Here is a 19,997-nt window from a genome sequence, read left to right as displayed (position 1 = left end):
CGCAATAGTGTAAGCGCCAATTTTCCGAAACCGTATATTTCAAGTTTTTTTAAAAGAATAGCGTGATTTACGGTATCAAACGCTTTCTTGATATCAAGGAAAACAACCAAATTATAGTGTCCACGGTCCATAAAACGAGCAAGGTCATAGCGGCATTGGTGATAAATAGGTGCTACCAGAAGATAATCATCAAGAATGTGGATTAAATGCGGGATTGACGAGTGTTTCTTAGCAACCCATTCGATAACAGTACTAAACATCTCAAAAGTACGACAGGATGACGCACAGCCCATTGCCATAGCACGATCGTAATGATATTGTCCCCGCCAAAAAAATGCCTAAAAGATCGTAATCAGATGGCTTGATTGGGATTGGCACTCTTAATATCGCTTTTGGCCAGAAAACAGCCATGCAGAACCTAATAATAGTTTAATCATAGCAACCGCATACTGTATTGACGCATGCTTTTAGGCAATACCGGCATTAACTGAATCCCTTTTGGGAAAAGATAAATGATGAATTAAGCGATATTCCTCTTGCGGTTTCTTGGGAACTACCCCTAAAGGTGAAACACGAAAATTGGGGAAGGGTGGGCATACAAAAGGCCCGGCAAGTTGACCTGCTGCCAATTCTTTTGAGAGCTTAGCACTGACTAATTCAGGATTTTGTTGTGCAGAAATGAGATTATTCGCAAAAAATTATTCACGCTTTCCTTCAAAATGAATAGAAAAACCAAATTTAAAACTATGATACAAAATAGATGTCAATGTCGGATCGTACTCACATAATAAAGGTTTAAGATTTTCAATTTGAACCGGTGTTGGAAGGACGGGGTTTGGCCCAGAGAGGGGCAGAGCTAGAGGTTTGTAAAGAACGAAAGGGTTGGGTGAACGACAAGACACTGATAAGAATTATGTTTATAATTGCAACCAGGACAGCAATCTCCACGGTGAAACTCACGACAAAACCCCTTGGGAACAAAGGGTCTGGCAACAGAGGAGGATGAATTGTTGCGCACAGGCGGTTGAGCCACTTTTGAAAAACGCGCATTATTAAAAGTTTGTGTTTGGCCGTAAGAAGGGCAGAGTCGCGTTTTTATGACACGCAATTTCGTTTCTTACGTCAATCTAACACGGCCGAGCTGCCATAGGGGCCGGTCTACTCATTGGGAACCGTTTGGATCCGTGCACAAACTTTTAATAATGCGCGTTTTTCAAAACTTTCTCAACCGCCTGTGCGCAACAATCCATCCTCCTCTGTTGCCGCACCCTTTGTTCTCAAGGGCTTTTGTCGTGAGTTTCACCGTGGAGATTATTGATGTCCAATACCCGCGATCGGTGTCCGATGGAGAAATTCATCATACATGTGATACCGATCGATCCGATGAACAACTTGCTTACCGTTGGATAATGTTTGTCCGATGGACATATACACGTAAAAAAATACAGAATAACGTCATTTATGACATCCAGACTATTACAACAGTCCAGCATGAAAAGCTGGACCAATATAATATATTTTTATTTTAATGCAATTTTTTTTCTAAGCGTCCATTTTTGAAAGACAAACAGGTACGATCGGATCGATCGATCGGATCCATCGAACAAATCAGTGCTTATGGTTGGACAGAAAAAAAGATGTCATTTGAAAAGTGAAATAAAGAGACTGGGTAGAGAGATTGGCTATGCCTCAGTGGAAGCTAGTGGAAATGTCAGACAGTCCGATCGATCGATCGGATCCATCGGACAAATGTGCTTACGGTCGGACAAAAATTTTTCCGATGGCAAAATGATGTCATTTGAAAAGCAAACGGTTGGAAAATAAACAGCCTGGGAAGGAGGCTATGCCTCTTTGAAAGTGGAAATGTCAGACGGTCCGATCGATCGATCGAATCCATCGGACAAATGTGCTTACGGTCGGACAAAAATTTTACCGATTGGGAGAACAGTTATTGTTATTTAGTATAAGCAATAAAATATTTGTTAATTAGAGTTCTGAAATGATATACTAAAGATCTTTACACCGGTGTAGACAGTTATGTTTGGTAATAATCTCTGAAAGTCGAAATTTAATCCTGCTTTTTGTTTCTTGTTCACATGGCTGAAATCGTGGCTTTACATTTCTCTTTAAATGTAAGGTTGTTTGAGAAGTAATATAATAAACTCGAAAGCTGCTTATTACCATTAGATAATAAACCTCAAATGAAGTGTGCCAAAAAACTCGGCTGTGGCCTCGCTTATCAACACACTTTTAGGTATCTAATGGTAATAAACGCTTTCCCGTTTATTATATATTTCTTATGAAGCGTGTTACGAGAACGTGGCTACAATGCATACGCATTTACAGAGCGTTCAAACGGGCCTCAGATATGCCTAAGTGGGGTGACGTATTTGTCCATTGGCATGTATTATAATAATGCATGCAGTTTCATGTTTTAATTTACAACTAATTCAATTAAGGTCAGTGTAAGGGGACGGTGGGTTGTTGTTTATCTAAGCTCATAATCTTTTGAAATTCATGTTTTCAAAAATAACTAACATACATTGCCTATCGAGCCAAAGTCAGTTAATGCCATATTTGATATTATGTGAAAACCCATCGTCTCTTGCCGCTCATAGTTAAACGAACGAGGAAGTATAGTTTTATGTAATACAAATATACAATTCGTGTTCTAAGCTTCATTGTCATTGCCATTGGGATATTTATAATTCATAATACTCCAGTTTCATTTTATAATTAATGTGCATGGATGTTTGGCATGTAAAATTGTGATAAGGTTTCTAAAAAACGAGGCAACATGGTTGTATGTAATACTTCTAAGCTCACACTCATTCGCGTTTGCTTCCCATTTTTGCCATCGGTAAAATGGATGTTTGTCCAAACGGATATGGATGTTTGTATGGATGTTTGTCAAATGGATCGGATCGATCGATCGGACAATTCGACATTCACACGCCGCACATTCAACGTGCACTACCACGCTAGACACGCGCGCAGTAACCCTCGCAGCAAGCCTTTATTTGTTTTCAGGCAACCGGCAAAATATTGTCCGACGGTAAGCAAGATTGTCCGGTCGATCCATCCGTACCATCTATAAAAGTGGTTTGTCGATCGGATACCGATCGTCAGTATTGGACATTTATGGGGGAGATCACTCTTCTGGTTGCAATTATAAACATAATGGTTATAAGTGTGGTGTCGTTTAACCTTTATTATGTGGGTACGATCCGACATTGACATTTATTTTGTATCATGGTTTTAAATTTGGTTTTTCTATTCATTTTGAAGGAAAGCATGAAAAATTTTTTGCGAATAATCTCATTTCTGCACAACAAAATCCTGAAATAGTCAGTGCTAAGGTCTCAAAAGAATTGGCAGCAGGTCAACTTGCCGGGCCTTTTGTTTGCCCACCCTTCCCCAATTTTCGTGTTTCAATATTATTACGATCGTGCTATGGCAATGGGCTGTGCGTCATCCTGTCGTACTTTTGAGATGTTTAGTACTGCTATCGAATGGGTTGCTAAGAAACACTTGTCAATCCCGCATTTAATCCACATTCTTGATGATTATCTTCTGGTAGCACCTACTTATCACCAATGCCGCTCTGACCTTGCTCGTTTTATGGACCGTGGACACTATAATTTGGTTGTTTTCCTTGATATCAAGAAAGCGTTTGATACCGTAAATCACGCTATTCTTTTAAAAAAACTTGAAATATACGGTTTCGGAAAATTGGCGCTTACACTATTGCGTAATTATCTGACTGATAGAATCTATGATCAAACTCAAAAATACCATCTTCATGGTGTGTTTTCTAAACAAAGAAAAATAATTTGTGGCATGCCCCAGGGAAGTATACTTGACCACCTTCTATTCTATCTCTATATAAATGACTTGCCAAATTGCCTCAAACACACAACAGCCAGACTGTTTGCGGATGACACTAGTTTAGCAGCGGCAGGAGAAACATTGGATGAAGTGGAGAAAAGGGCAAATGAGGACCTAGAGAATGTCGGAATTTGGTTATCAGCAAACAAGCTTAATTTGAATATTGCTAAAACTGAATACGTTTTGATTGGATCAACATATAAGATAAATAATTTGAATGTTCAACCATCAATTAAAATTGATAATCAATTAGTAAGAACAACGTCAAACAACTGTGACTACATTCACTACATTTATATGGTGGCAACAATTTATCCGTCATTTCATAAGAATAGCCAAAATAGTTGTGTTGTAAATAATGTAAATAAACCGCGGTGCATATTATGTCTATGATGTGGATACTTCGATGCGTAAATCGATACAAAACAACATACTTATAATCAATAACCATGTCCTAGCAACGTTGACTCCAAGACTTCCTTAAATGGGATCATAATACAATGTTCCTTGGCAAATCTACCTGATAACTTATGCTTCACATGGACCGCTACTCCTGATCATCGGCTAAGAGTAACTAATTATCCTCCCGATTACCATTATGGATTAGGCTTCCAAACTACTGGTAAAGCATCCCACATCTTCCTGCTTATTCTACTTGCTGGTGACATACAAACTAATCCTAGCTCTACTGTGCAATCCAACAGTAACAAGAACATGTTGCGCTGCCTATATTTTAATGCAAGAAGCGTCGTGCGTAAGTTGGATGATCTTCAAGTTCTCGCAGCTGATAAAGATTTGATCGCTCTTACAGAAACTTGCTGAAACCGACGGTTATGGATTGTGAAGTGCTACCCGGGACAAATTGCAACATCTTTAGAAAAGACAGAACTTCTCGGCCTGGTGGAGGAGTTATGTTGGTCGTTCGAGATACGATTACGTGTTTTGGTCGTCAGGATTTGGAGGGGGATAGTTCTGAGGTTCTATTTTGCGAGATTCGACCTAACAACAGACGTAAACTTCTTGTTGCTGTTTACTATCGACCACCGGATTCCAGTCTTGAGTACTTGAAGGAGTTAAAAGCATCTCTACGTCTAGCACATAATGCCAAATTCGATCAGCTCATTTTATGTGGCGACTTCAACTTGCCAAACATAGACTAGGCTACTGGCACCTCAAAAACCAATGACGCTATTGAGAACTGTTTCACAAAGTTAGTGCGTGATAACTACTTATGGCAATTAGTAGACTTCCCGACACGGATCTCTAACACACTGGATCTAATATTAACCAATGTACCTGAAAAAGTTAAAGATGTTTATGGGTATGATGACGTCATTTCTACTGATCATAAACTCATCAGTTTCTCCATGGATTTTAACACTCCAAAAAAACTAACTGTCAAACGCAACGTCTTCGACTACAAGCGCACTAACTGGAATGACCTGAATGAGGCTCTTTCTAGAACCCTTGGGATTTGGCTTTTACTTCAAATAATGTCGATGCAACCCTAACCCGCTGGTGCGATTATTTCTTGCAGCAGTAAAGGATCACGTGCCGGTGCGCCAGGTCAAGAGTGCGTCCGCCCATCCATGGATCGATGCAGAAATGTTGTCCTGTATCCGACGCAAAAATAAACTTCGGAAAAAGCTCGGGCTACAGCGAATCCAGACGACCTTTCGCGGTATTCTGAAATTCGACGGGAAACAAAAAGACTCATCGCGCAGAAAAAGAAGGAGTCTGGCCATAAACTTGGTGATGTGCTTGCGAGCAACCCAAATCGTTTCTGGTCCTTGATGAAGTCATTAACTACTAAACGTTCAATTTCCAACGTCCTGCGTGATGGCCAAATGATTGTGTCGGATCCAGTTAAGAAAGCTAATTTGATGAACTCGTTCTTCAACTCCGTATTTTCACCTCACTCACCTGTCTCTCCTGCATCCTTTCCTTCCCGTGATGTTGATCAGCAACTATCTGATATCGAACTGTCAGTTGGTGAAGTAGAAGCTGTTTTGAATACACTGAATCCATCTAAAGCATGTGGACCTGACAACATCCCTGGAAGACTTATTACATCCACAGCAGCAGCTATTGCACCAAGCCTGTGTCGTCTCTTTAATATGTCTTTATCCCTCGGTGTTTTCCCAGAAAACTGGAAGAAGGCCAACATTACTCTTGTCTATAAAAGTAACGATCCTTCACTGTCAAACAACTACAGACCAATCTCTCTACTGTGCATCCTATCCAAGGTGCTAGAACGTTGCGTATTTAACCGTTGTTTTCCACATACATCGCAGTTCCTCTACCCCCTACAACATGGATTCCGTCAAGGCCATTCTACTGAATCTCAACAGCTGGTTGTGTATCACGACCTGTTGGATTGTGGCAAGGAGATTGATGTTTTATACTTGGATCTGTCGAAGGCATTCGATAAAGTTCCGCATCACCTGCTACTTGCCAAACTTTCTAAGCTTGGTATATCTGGTTCCCTCCATCAATGGTTCCATAGCTATCTGTCTGACAGGTACCAACGAGTAGTATTAGAAGGTGCGTCTTCTGACTGGTTGCCAGTTTCATCTGGGGTGCCTCAGGGATCAATCCTCGGTCCCTTTCTGTTTATCGTCTTCGCAAATGATCTGCCTGGCTACATCACCACAGGGTCCACTTTAGCGTTGTTTGCCGATGATTCAAAATTGTATAAAACCCTTGATAGTCCTTCGTCGACGACTAATCTCCAACAAGACCTGAATAACCTTTGGGATTGGAGTGCTGATAACTCAATGCTTTTTAATCCCTTGAAGTGTAAAGCGTTGCGCATCTCCAGAAAAAAGTCACCCAGTCACAAGTTCGGCTATATCTTGAATGGACATTTGTTGGAGAGTGTGTCAAGCATCAAAGACCTCGGTGTGACTGTCTCCAGAGATTTGCAATGGTCTAAGCACATCGAGGAAATCACGGCAAAAGCAAACCGAACGCTGGGACTGGTGAAGAGAGCATGTAGAGATGTGCAAGACGTGAATACAAGGAGGACGCTGTACTGCACTCTGGTTCGCCCGCAGTTGGAGTATTGCTCCAGTGTTTGGTCGCCATACACTGTTAAACATCGGACATTAATTGAAAATGTTCAACGCCGCGCCACCAAATTCATCCTGAACTACCCAGAAAGTAATGTATCTTACGCCAATAGACTCAGCGAACTTAACCTGCATGCTACCTCTGGAATATCGAAGATCTATCAAGGACATTACTCTATTTTATAAATTCAACTCTGGTACTATGTATATCGACTCTAAGGGCATTTTCTCTCCAGTAAACTGTGCTCGTTTAACACGTAATACTTAGTAATAATAACTTCTGTTTTGTAATAATGTAAGCATATGTCACCGTCCGAGTTTGTTTGTAAAATTTCCATTACCAGAAATTTGGGACATTTTGCGTCCGCGTTCGTGGGCAGCGTCCGCTTCTTGGCCGAAGGAATTGGTGAAAATTTCATAAAATGGCTCGATGGTATAATTATGCAATTATAATTATGCTTCAAATGTATATGGCCGAATGCTTAACACACTGAAGAATCATGAAATTTCAAACGCTGTGGGAACCGTGGCGGTAAAAAATACGAAGATATTTATGAGTTATATCGCTAGCTATATCACAACCAAAGACATTTCCAACTCCGAACTTTGCATCGTCCAAAAGGAAAGTGGTGTATTTGACCAGATTGTAGGGCATGTTTACCGATATTACTATGGTTTATATAGCCGAATCATTCAAATTGGACTTGTATATAAATCGCACTCAGGAACCTAGAGGATTTGCTAGTGAGTGAATATTTTTTGTTATAACTCTTCCTTTCTGAACGATTTACAGAATTCAAACTCCGAACCAAGAAAAAAACACACATAGGAAGCGTAATTTAAAGTTTTGTGATTAAGCCATATTGTTTCGCATGAAATTTGGCCGCCATGTTTGTTTTTATCCGAATGCAAGACGCCATCTTGTCCCAAATTTCTGGTAATGCTGTATATGTCTGTACTAGTTGTATTTTAGTGTATTTATATTTAGATAAGGAGACAATTACAAATTGGGACTTATGTCCTGTTATTGCCTCCTGTCACTGCTGTAACTTTTAGTGACAAACCAATTAAAAAAAAAAAATAAAAATATTGCATGTATTCAGCCAAAATGATTTGATTACTGTCCAAAATGTCCGTTTTGTATATATAGTATCATTTATATTCTGTATGCAGAATACCAGGTATCGACTTGCTATCGACATATTATATATATAATATATATATATATATAATTATATATATATATATATATATTCGTGTAGGAGATCGATCAATACATAAACAACACAGCGTCGTTTCTTCCTAGCCTCTTAGCTCTATTTATGGAATAAATCTTCCAAATTATATCTGTGTTGAATTGAATGCTCGTAATTCATAACATAAGTTGATAAATTGCGTAGATTCTAAAAGAATTGCTCGATTTTTACGCCCGAAATGTTTTGAAGCAATGCTCGTCGCTCCTCGTTTCTTTACATCGTGAATAATGTTCCAGCCTCAAGGCTCGACGGCACATGCGCAGTTGCAACGTATAAGAAAAAATCGGGTGTTCCGGGGGGTAAATCTGCGCAAACGGTTTGTTTACATTTTGAACTTCACTATTTTTTAAAATACGACGTGCTGTCTGAATATCTAACATTATTAAGGCTCGTTACGCTTTTAGATTAATATGAACTAGAGTTTATGTTAAGAAAAAATAAGAAACATGCGGAATTTAGGCAATTTTCATATCAGAGGGCCCTCACTTGTTATGTGCAGAACCTATGCGCAGAACGGACTTGACTTCCACTTTAATAATCTAGCTCCTCGAAGTTTGAGAGATCTATTTCAACATTCTAATACGATGCATGATTATGATTTGACAGGGTCCTCAACTAGGTTATGTCTTCCCAAGCCCAGGACGGATTACTTAAAAAAAAGTTTTAGCTACAACGGTGGTTATGTCTGGAACCAAATTCCGGAGGACATAATAACGTTGTCATCTTATAATTCATTTTGTGAAAAGCTTTCTTCTTCGACCTTTCCATTTATAAATCCTCTTGTGTAAATTAATTTTTAAAAGTACACTTTCTCTCTATTAATCTCATATGTATAGTTTACACTTTCATGTTTATATTATATGTTTATAAGTATTGTACGTATATTGTAGATCGAGTTAAGCGGGTAGGTGGGATTTCATTTTGTAAACTTAGTGCACACCTCTTTTGAAAACCAGCTTTATTGTTGAAACGATTTTGTGTGTAAATAAAGTTTGAATGAACGAATGAATGTTTTCTTATCTCTCTGCGATTACTTAGACGTACCAATGGCGCCAGAGAAAACAGTCGGTCCAAAAAATGTCCTTTCTTTTGCAGGCATCGGATTATATACTTTGCGCATGGAAGCCCGTTTGCCGTTGAACAAAACGAAAAATGTAAACTTTTAGTTTCCGCGTTTCCTCGACGCAAAAAAGTTAATTTACGCGAGATTCAATCATTGACCGATTTACTTAATTTTGCATGCTCAGTCGTTGTCCCCGGGCGGGCTTTCCTGCGTCGTCTGATCCATTTTAACGAAGGGAATAAAACCCGCGCATCATTTTATCCGTCTTACGAAATCGGTAAAAGCGGATCTTGACATTTGGCGTTCTTTTTTAGATGATTTTAATGGCCGATCGTTTTTTCCTTGCGATGTATGAACTGATTCGTTCAGTTTAAACCTATACCCTGACGATGTTATTTGTGCGCCGACTGGTAATATTTTATTTCGCGCTCGCCATGTTCCGGGGGTTAAGAACGTTTTAGCTGATAGTTTATCCCGATTACAGGTTTTGAAGTTCAAACGGCTAGCTCCAGTAGGTGTACAACCCTCTCCAGCGCTCATTCCAGCTCAACTATTGCCACATAATTGGCCAATAGAACATCTAAATTAGTTCAATCTAGTTTACACCCATATTAATCAATCCCTACTTATCGCCGGGCCTGGAGACTCCGATTTTCAGGATATAGTTTTCATTCTGCCTTGGTCCATTTGCCTATCTCGCCTTCAAATTTAGGTTTGTTTATAGCCTACATGTTTCAGCGCAATTCATGTGGCTTCGACTGAAAACAGATATGTCTCTGCACTGGGCTATTATCATCGCACCGCTGGAGTGCCAGCGATTTTCCGAACATGTGGTCTCGATCCAACTAAATACAGAGGACATAGTTTTCGCATTAGCGCGGCAACTTTTGCTGCGGAATGCGGTTTTACTGATGCGCAAATTCTTTCAATGGGTCGGTGGAAATCTGACGCTTTGAGAAAGTATATTCGAGGTCCGGGTCTGTGCTCAACCGTTTTACATAGATAGGCGCTATTCATCATGGCTGTCAACCAGCAATTTTGTTTTGGCAACTTGGCTTTCGTGCATATCGATATGTCAAGTTGACGCAGAGGAAAGACTTGACTACACAACAATTATTCTGCACGTTCTTTGAATGTTCTGAGATGCTGACAAGGGTAGCGGAACATTTATGTCTGGTCGGTGACCACTATACATGGAAGTTCAAAGAAGGAGCACGAATTGTTTGGGTATAGCCAAGACTCTTTTCTTGCACGCAGTTTCATACCAGTTTGCCACTACTATCATTTAATTTTGCAGGATTACCGCTTACCTGTTTTATCGGTTGGTATAATCACTTTTATCTGTCGATACCCTGTCACGATTGGGTGGGGTATGTCTCCTTTATCCAAGTAGACTTATGGCGTTTTTATTACCCCCACCTTTCCTGTGCTAACTGTTAATTAATCACTTTGGTTAATAATTTGTTATGTTAAAAATTATGTCATTCATTACAAAATTAATAAACCGGCATGTGCATTATGCAATGCGCACATTTCCATAATTATTCCAAGTGGTGTCTGACTCGTTTATTGCCTAAAACTGATGCACAGGAAATCATCGTGACAAGATAATCCCCATCAGATATAGTGTTAATTAAAGGAAGCCATAAAGGAATTATTGGCATACCAATAAAGATTTTATTGCTTCCTGAGCTTATGATATAAAATGGGGAACTTAATATGGGGCACTTGGGTAATTTGCCCATCATTTTCTGATCACACGAATGTAACGCATGCAAGAAAACGGAAGGGAGCGGCGATACATATATGTAGCAGAATGCGCAAAGGCTTCATTCTGTTCTTTGCTTTATAGCGCAAAGTCGTGTCTGTTTTGAAGAAAAGTTTTTCCCACCCTTCTCCCCGTTTTTCTGAACGCAATGTTATTCTATTCAGTATATTAGTTTATAAGTTATATATTGTTAGTTGTGGACGTTTTTATTACCCCCACTTGATATGGTGCAGTTTGTAAATGTTCGTATAAAACAATGTAACAGGAGTCATATTAAATGTTTTGCTCATCAATTTAGAAGAGACTTCTAGACAGATACTATTTCCATATATTTGTTAATTTCAGCTAAATGTCAGCACCGTTTTGTTATTTAATTCCTATATATAAATGCAGGGGGTGTGACTCTTTGAAAACTCGGTGTTTTTGAAAGCTAATCTTTATCACGATTTCGCGAATCCCTGCAGGTAAATGTTATATAATCACATTTATTCACGTGACGTTTATTCAACTCAACTTAATTCTGATATAGAGAACGTAACAATACAAATTGCATGTGTAATAATTTGTGTGTTATTTTGAGAAGGAGCGATATAAATATAGCTACAGCAAGTTTTTCGTGTAACTGAGTACATAGTTCCAGAACTATAGAAAACGTAGCAATATATCACAAGGGAATTATCTAATTCGTATTAAAAACGCAAGGGGTCTGACACTTTGAAAATTCGGTGTTTTTGAAAGCTAATATTTATCACGATTTCGCAAATCCCGGCTGGTAATTGTTAATCATGTTTATTCAGGTCATATTTATTCAACTCAACTTAATTCTAATATATACACCAAGTTTTCAAAGTGTCACACCCCCTGTGTTTATAAAGGAATTAAATAACAAAACGACGGCGAAAGAAATATATGGATATAATATCAGTCTAGAAGTCTCTCTAAATCGATGAGCAAAACATTTAATATGACTCCTGTTACATTGTTTTATACCAACATTTACAAACTGCACCATATTTAGCTACGATCGTTTAAAAAAGACATAAAGATTAGCTTTCGAAAACACCGAGTTTTCAAAGAGTCACACTCCTGCGGTTTAAATAGGAATTAGATAATTCCCTTGTGCCGGATATGTGCAGTACGTGATAAAAAATTCTTAAAAATTAATTAACTATAATTATTAACTTGCTACGTTTTCTATAGTTCTGGAATATGTACTCAGTCACACGAAAAACTAGCTATAAAGCTATATTTATATTGCTCCTTCTCAAAATAACACACAAATTATTATACATGCAATTTGTATTGTTACGTTCTCTAAACTAAAATTAAGTTGAGTTGAATAAATCTAACCTGAGTAAATGTAATTAACATTTACCAGCAGGGATTCAGGAAATCGTGATAAAGATTAGCTTTAAAATCACCGAGTTTTTAAAGAGTCAGACCCCCTGCGTTTATGTAGGAATTAAATAACAAAACGATGGCGACATTTAGCTGAAATTAACAAATATATGGAAATAATATCAGTCTAGAAGTCTTTTCTTAATTGATGAGCAAAACATTTAATATGACTCCTGTTACATTGTTTTATACGAACATTTGCAAACTGCACCATATTAGCTACGATCGTTTAAAAAAGATATCAAATCATTACACGAACCGTCGAAAGTTTTCAAATAATATATAAACAGTAGCTATGTATACTCACGAAATGAGTTGTGTAAAATTTTTCATTATAACTTACAAATTTACATACACTCGAATTTGGCTAATCCGAAGTTTACATTGAATGTTCGGGAAGGCGTATTATAATAGTCATTAGACGCAAGAAGGAATTGTTAAACTTGCAAAGCTTAAGATGCATGAATATACAGAACACAGAGGAAACGCTAAATTCCCCCCAATAACTAAGAATAGCTCATCTTATATGAGCTTATGATATAAAATGGGCGAACTTAATATGGGGCACTTGGGTAATTTGCCCATAATTTTCTGATCACACGAATGTAACGCATGCAAGAAAACGGAAGGGAGCGGCGATACATATATTAGCAGAATGCGCATGGGCTTCATTCTGTTCTTTGCTTCATAGCGCAAAGTCGTGTCTGTTTTGAAGAAAAGTTTTTCCCACCCTTCTCCCCGTTTTTCTGAACGCAATGTTATTCTATTCAGTATATTAGAAATCGTGATAAAGATTAGCTTTAAAAATCACCGAGTTTTTAAAGAGTCAGACCCCCTGCGTTTATGTAGGAATTAAATAACAAAACGATGCCGACATTTAGCTGAAATTAACAAATATATGGAAATAATATCAGTCTAGAAGTCTCTTCTAAATTGATGAGCAAAACATTTAATATGACTCCTGTTACATTGTTTTATACGAACATTTGCAAACTGCACCATATTAGCTACGATCGTTTAAAAAAGATATCAAATCATTACACGAAACGTCGAAAGTTTTCAAATAATATATAAACAGTAGCTATGTATACTCACGAAATGAGTTGTGTAAAATTTTTCATTATAACTTACAAATTTACATACACTCGAATTTGGCTAATCCGAAGTTTACATTGAATGTTCGGGAAGGCGTATTATAATAGTCATTAGACGCAAGAAGGAATTGTTAAACTTGCAAAGCTTAAGATGCATGAATATACAGAACACAGAGGAAACGCTAAATTCCCCCCATAACTAAGAATAGCTCATCTTATATGAGCTTATGATATAAAATGGGCGAACTTAATATGGGGCACTTGGGTAATTTGCCCATAATTTTCTGATCACACGAATGTAACGCATGCAAGAAAACGGAAGGGAGCGGCGATACATATATTAGCAGAATGCCCATGGGCTTCATTCTGTTCTTTGCTTCATAGCGCAAAGTCGTGTCTGTTTTGAAGAAAAGTTTTTCCCACCCTTCTCCCCGTTTTTCTGAACGCAATGTTATTCTATTCAGTATATTAGAAATCGTGATAAAGATTAGCTTTAAAAATCACCGAGTTTTTAAAGAGTCAGACCCCCTGCGTTTATGTAGGAATTAAATAACAAAACGATGCCGACATTTAGCTGAAATTAACAAATATATGGAAATAATATCAGTCTAGAAGTCTCTTCTAAATTGATGAGCAAAACATTTAATATGACTCCTGTTACATTGTTTTATACGAACATTTGCAAACTGCACCATATTAGCTACGATCGTTTAAAAAATACATCAAATCATTACACGAACCGTCGAAAGTTTTCAATAATATATAAACAGTAGCTATGTATACTCACGAAATGAGTTGTGTAAAATTTTTCATTATAACTTACAAATTTACATACACTCGAATTTGGCTAATCCGAAGTTTACATTGAATGTTCGGGAAGGCGTATTATAATAGTCATTAGACGCAAGAAGGAATTGTTAAACTTGCAAAGCTTAAGATGCATGAATACAGAACACAGAGGAAACGCTAAATTCCCCCCATAACTAAGAATAGCTCATCTCATATGATGCTTTCAGACAAGTTTGTTTTAAAGAAACCGAAAGTACTTCGCAAGACATGCACTTTAAACCCATTCCATGCACTTTGCCTTTGGTTTATATTAATCTATTCAGAGTTCAGACTATTCTACTTGGATAGAGCATCTGAGCTCTTTCTCGTAAATATCAAATACGTTTAATTTACCTTTCTTCCATCTTGCACTGACTCTATATCTGTTGTTTTGTTAGCTATGAATTTTAGGTAGTTTTCTCCGCGGTTGACCGTAAATGTATCTTGATATCTTCAATTCTTGGACATGCCGCAGCTCTCGAAGGCTTTTGTCCAATTGGATCATGCTTTTCTGTGCTTTCCAAAAAACGAAGCTCTGCTATTGGTTGAAACATAAATGTATTGTAAAGTTCAGCCAATAAAAATCATTTTCAAAGAGTCACACCCCTGCGTTTATATAGGAATTAAATACCAAAACGATGCGGACATTTAGCTGAAACAAGACGCCTGTTCTGTCGTTAACTTCGGCGTACCGCGCACGTGCCAGTCTTCAATATAAAGCTTTTGAACATAAACAATACAGTTCATACTCATTTAGATGCCTTGCGAACCTAAATATTGTTCGATCGGGAAATTTAGAAACACGTCATACTTTAAAAAGTACGCGGAAGTTCAATAGTCAAAAATGTAAATAAACCGCTTAATACGTTCACTTTGTCTTACACGTGCACTCTCGCGTTCATATAGTTGTATTAAATCTTCAATTCTGTGCAAACTTCGACGTCTCAACGCGCCCATAAACTACCATTTGTTAAAAGGCGAAAGTAGATTCCCATATAGCAGACAAAGGGATGCTGCCAATGACGTCATACTGGGTGTACACGAGGTTACCAGGTGAACATCATGTGGGAATACACGATAGTTTCACGTGAGCATGTGTGGTGTATTAGGGTACCATGACGTCACATCAAATGTGCACGATAGTTTCACGTGTACATCATGCGTTTGATGTGTGTAGTGTTTATGGGGTATGGACCACTGCTGAGGCGAGTATTGTGTAGGATTCAAAAACAAATTTTAGTGTGAGTCATTTGTCAGTCGGATTATTTTTATCCATTTATCTCGAAATATTCTCTTATAGATTTGGTGGTTTTTAAAAGAACCGTTTTGTTTTGTCTTGTCTCGAACAAATAACAAAATACTACGTGTATATAAGTGGATCGAAATATAGCATAACTTTTATAATATATATTTTAATAAACCAATTTTTAAAATTAACACAACAGTTTCCCAAGTGGCAAGTATAAAAACATTTAGAGTACTCCTCTAACAGTCCAACCGTTTTACCTGGATAGGCGCGATTGATCAGGGCTGACAACCAGCAATTTTGTTTTAGCAACTTGGCTTTCGTGCACATCTGATACGTCAAGTTGACGCAGGGGAAAGACTTGACTACAACAATTATATTATGCACGTTCCTTGAATGTTCTGTGATGCTGACACAGGGCAAGGGTAGCAGAACACATATGTCTGGTCAGTGGCGAATATACCTGGCAGTTCAAAGCAGGGGCACGAATGGGTAGAGCCAAGACTATTTTTTTACACGCAGTTTCATACCAGTTTGGCAAACCAATAAAGTAAGATTTTATTGCTTCCTGAGATTATGATATAAAATAGGCGAACTTAATATGGGGCACTTGCATGGGTAATTTCTCCGTAATTTTCTGATCACATGAATGTAACGCGTGCAGGAAAACGTGCGGCGATACATATATGTAGCGCAAAGTCGTCCCTGTTTTGAAGTAAAGTTTCTCTTCCACCCTCCTCCCCGTTTTTCTGAATGCAATGTTATTCCATTTGTATATTAGTTTATCAGTTTTATGCTGTTATTTTTTGGCGTTTTTATTACCCCCGCCTAATATGATGCAGTTTGTAAATGTTCGTATAAAACAATGTAACAGGAGTCATATTAAATGTTTTGCTCATCGATTTAGACGAGACTTCTAGACTGATATTATTTTTATGTATTTGTTAATTTCAGCTAAATGTCGGCATCGTTTTGTTATCTAATTCCTATATAATATATAAACGCAGGGGGTGTAACTCTTTGAAAACTCGGTGTTTTTGAAAGCTAATCTTTATCACGATTTCGCGAATCCCTGGAGGTAAATGTTATACACATTTATTCAACTCAACTTAATTCTGATACAGAGAACGTAACAATACAAATTGCATGTATGATAATTTGTGTGTTATTTTGAGAAGGAGCGATATAAATATAGCCACAGCTAGTTTTTCGTGTAACTGAGTACATAATTCCAGCACTGTAGAAAACGTAGCAATATTAATAATATAATTATAGTTATTTTTAAGAATTTTTTATCACTGCACATATCATCACAAGGGAATTATAATATTTAATTCCTATTAAAAACGCAAGGGGTCTGACATTTGAAAATTATGTGTTTTTGAAAGCTAATATTTATCACGATTTCGCGAATCCCGGCTGGTAATTGTTAATCATGTTTATTCAGGTCACATTTATTCAAGTCAACTTAATTCTAATATACACCGAGTTTTCAAAGTGTCACACCCCCTGTGTTTATGTAGGAATTAAATAACAAAACGATGGCGAAAGAAATATATGGAAATAATATCAGTCTAGAAATCTCTTCTAAATCGAAGAGCAAAACATTTAATATGACTCTTGTTACATTGTTTTATACGAACATTTACAAACTGCACCATATATAGCTACGATCGTTAAAAAAAACATAAAATCATTACACAACCCGTCGACAGTTTTCAAATAATATATATACAGTAGCTATGTATATTCACGAAATGAGTTATGCAAAGTACGTTTGACATTATAACTTACAAACTCAAATACACTCGAATTTGGCTAGTCCGAAATTTAGATTCAATGTTCGGGAACGCATATTATAATAGCCATTAGACGCAAATAGGAATTGTTAAGGTTTGCAAAGCTTAAGATGCATGAATACACAACACAGAAGAAACGCTAAATTCCCGCCATAACTAAGAATAGCTCATCTCATATGATGCGTTCAGACAAGTTCGTTATAAGGAAAGAACATCACGAGACATGCACTGACTCAATCCATGCACTTTGTCTTTGGTTTATATTAACCTATTCAGACTATCAGTCTACTTTGATAGAGCATGTGGAATGTCACAGGGCTGGTAAGTGCACAGGGCTGAGCTCTTTCTGGTAAATATTAAATACGTTCAATTTATCTTTCTTCCATCCTGCACTGACCCTATATGTCTGCTGTTTTGTTAGCTATGAATTTTAGGAAATTTTCTCGGCGGTTGACTGTAAATGTATATTGATATCTTCAATTCTGGGACATCTCGCAACTCTCAAAAGCTTTCGTCCAATTGGATAAGGCTTTTCTATGCTTTCTAAAGAACGAAGTTCTGCTATTGGTTGAAAAAGAAATGTATTGTAAAGTTCAGCCAATAAAAATCATTCTTTCGAGGAGCTGGGACACTACCCCTGCGTTTTTTGTGGGGAATTAAATAATTCCCTTGTGATGATATTCAGTGATAAAAAAATCTTAGAATACACTATAATTATTAATATTGCCACGTTTTCCGTAGTACTGCTGAATATGTACTCAGCTACACGAAAAATTAGCTGTATATAGCTATTTTTATATCGCTCCTTCTCAAACCGATAACACACAAATTATTATACATGCAATTTGTATTCTTACGTTCTCTATATCAGAATTAAGTTGACTTGAATAAATATGATCTGAATAAATGTGATTATATAACATTTACCTGCAGGGATTCGCGAAATCGTGATAAAGATTAGCCTTCAAAAACACCGAGTTTTCAAGAGTCACACTCCTGCGTTTTTAACAGGAATTAGATAACTCCCCTGTGATGATATGTGCAGTACGTGATAAAAAATTCTTAAAAATTAATTAACTATAATTATTAATTTGCTACGTTTTCTATAGTTCTGGAATATGTACTCAGTTACACGAAAAACTAGCTATAAAGCTATATTTATATTGCTCCTTCTCAAAATAACAAACAAATTATTATACATGCAATTTGTATTGTCATACGTTCTCTAAACTAGAATTAAGTTGAGTTGAATAAATCTAACCTGAGTAAATGTAATTAACATTTACCAGCAGGGATTCAGGAAATCGTGATAAAGATTAGCTTTAAAATCACCGAGTTTTTAAAGAGTCAGACCCCCTGCGTTTATGTAGGAATTAAATAACAAAACGATGGCGACATTTAGCTGAAATTAACAAATATATGGAAATAATATCAGTCTAGAAGTCTTTTCTTAATTGATGAGCAAAACATTTAATATGACTCCTGTTACATTGTTTTATACGAACATTTGCAAACTGCACCATATTAGCTACGATCGTTTAAAAAAGATATCAAATCATTACACGAACCGTCGAAAGTTTTCAAATAATATATAAACAGTAGCTATGTATACTCACGAAATGAGTTATGTAAAATTTTTCATTATAACTTACAAATTTACATACACTCGAATTTGGCTAATCCGAAGTTTACATTGAATGTTCGGGAAGGCGTATTATAATAGTCATTAGACGCAAGAAGGAATTGTTAAAACTTGCAAAGCTTAAGATGCATGAATACAGAACACAGAGGAAACGCTAAATTTCCGCCATAATAACTAGGAATAGCTCATCTCATATGATACTTTCTGACAAGTTCATCATAAAGAAACCGAAAGTGCCTTATCATTATATACTATATAATAATGATAATAAAAAGTATTTCTATAGCGCACAACCAAATTGTGTTCTGTTCTAAACGCTTTACAGTAAAATCTAATATTAAAACTATTAAAATATCTAAATCATTAACAAACCTAATAATATAAATGTTAAGACCAACGTCATACATTATTCAAAAATAAGTTAAAAAGATATGTTTTAAGATTTTTTTTAAAAACAGTAATTGATTTGCACATCCGAAGATTAATGGGTAATTCGTTCCACAATCGTGGTCCCGCGACACAAAATGATCTATCCCCAAATGTCTTCAGTCTAGAACAGGGAATCTGGAGCAATTCACAGTTATTTGATCGAAGTGAACGCTGCGAAGTATGATAATGCAAGAGTTCCTTCAAATACGGTGGAGCAAGGTCGTTCATAGCCTTATACACATGAAGGATAATTTTGAATTGGACACGATATTGGACTGGTAGCCAATGCAATTCAATAAGTACTGGTGTAATATGTTCCGATTTCTTAGTACCAGTTAATAGACGTGCTGTAGTATTTTGGACTCTCTGTAGCCTCTGGAGTAAATATTTTGATACACCATATAGCAGTGAGTTACAGTAATCTAATCTTGAAGTTATAAAAGCATGAATGATTATTTCAAGACAGTCCCGAGACAAATACTTCTTTATTCTTGAAATGTTTTGATATTATAAAA

Source organism: Dendronephthya gigantea, unplaced genomic scaffold (genome assembly GCF_004324835.1).
Source record: "Dendronephthya gigantea isolate DGI-Jeju-01 unplaced genomic scaffold, DenGig_1.0 000081F, whole genome shotgun sequence".
Lineage (NCBI taxonomy): Eukaryota > Metazoa > Cnidaria > Anthozoa > Malacalcyonacea > Nephtheidae > Dendronephthya > Dendronephthya gigantea.
Note: the sequence above shows the minus strand (reverse complement) of the source record.